This window comes from Mus caroli, chromosome 4 (assembly GCF_900094665.2).
Source record: "Mus caroli chromosome 4, CAROLI_EIJ_v1.1, whole genome shotgun sequence".
Lineage (NCBI taxonomy): Eukaryota > Metazoa > Chordata > Mammalia > Rodentia > Muridae > Mus > Mus caroli.
Genome location: NC_034573.1, coordinates 125920847 through 125921897, shown reverse-complemented (window position 1 = coordinate 125921897; position 1051 = coordinate 125920847). Strand labels below are relative to the sequence as shown.

At 43.9% G+C, this 1051-nt stretch overlaps 1 protein-coding gene across 2 annotated transcripts in view; it reads right to left on the bottom strand.

Moving 5' to 3' along the window:
• Tcea3 (transcription elongation factor A3) overlaps nucleotides 1-1051 on the bottom strand; it is a 28649-nt gene that overhangs the window by 23280 nt on the left and 4318 nt on the right. The window lies entirely within an intron of this gene.

The following is a 1051-nucleotide window of genomic DNA, read 5'->3' as shown; positions in this document are numbered from 1 at the left end:
AGGCCAGCCTGGTCTACAAAGTGAGTTCCAGGACAGCCAGAGCTACACAGAGAAACCCTGTCTCGAAAAACCACAAAAAAAATAAATAAATAAAAAATAAAAATAAAAAGTGTGGTGTAGGGCTGGTGAGATGGCTCAGCCAGTAAGAGCACTGACTGCTCTTCCAAAGGTCCTGAGTTCAAATCCCAGCAACCACATGGTGGCTCAAAACCATCCGTAATGAGATCTGATGCCCTCTTCTGGAGTGTCTGAAGACAGCTACAGTGTACTTACATATAATAAATAAATAATCTTAAAAAAAAAGTGTGGTGTAATCATCATTTTCCCCCCTAGATTACTGTTTCTGAAATCTATCCAGACCACCTCAGATCCTTTTGTTCAAGTAGTTTTCTATCAAAGCTATCTGCTTCTCTAACAGTATAAAAATACTTAAAGAGTTCCTAGCAATTAGTATGAATCCAGTGGATGGAACTTTTCGGTCGCTTCAAGGTGGGACCACTTCAAAGACAGCTCCTACAAGCCTTTACTTTCAAGTGTTTTGGATTTGTTTGGAAACAAGGTCTCCCTAGCTCAAACTGGCCTTGAACTTGTGACCCTTCCGCCTCTGTTTCGAGATTGCTGGGATTCACCTTTGAGTCTCTGAATGGACAAATACTTTCATTCCTCTGGGGGTAATGAGAACTGCTTTCGTCTCTAAGACCTTAGAGTACTGTATGAGAGCCAGTTGCTCTCTGAGTGAACGTGGAATGAATGAAGCACAGGGCTGGAGAGGTTGCTCAGTGGTTAGAGCACCTGCTGCTTCGAAAGAGAACTCAGTTCCCAGCACCCATATGGTGGCTCACAGCCATCTATAACTTGAGTTCTAAGGGATTATTCAACACCCTCTTTTGGTTTCCTCAGGAACCAGGCATGTGGTATCCAGACATAACACACATCCAGGCAACACTCCAATACCCAAAGAATAAAAAATAAGTGTTTTTAAGCCGGGCGTGGTGGCGCACGCCTTTAATCCCAGCACTCGGGAGGCAGAGGCAGGCGGATTTCTGAGTTC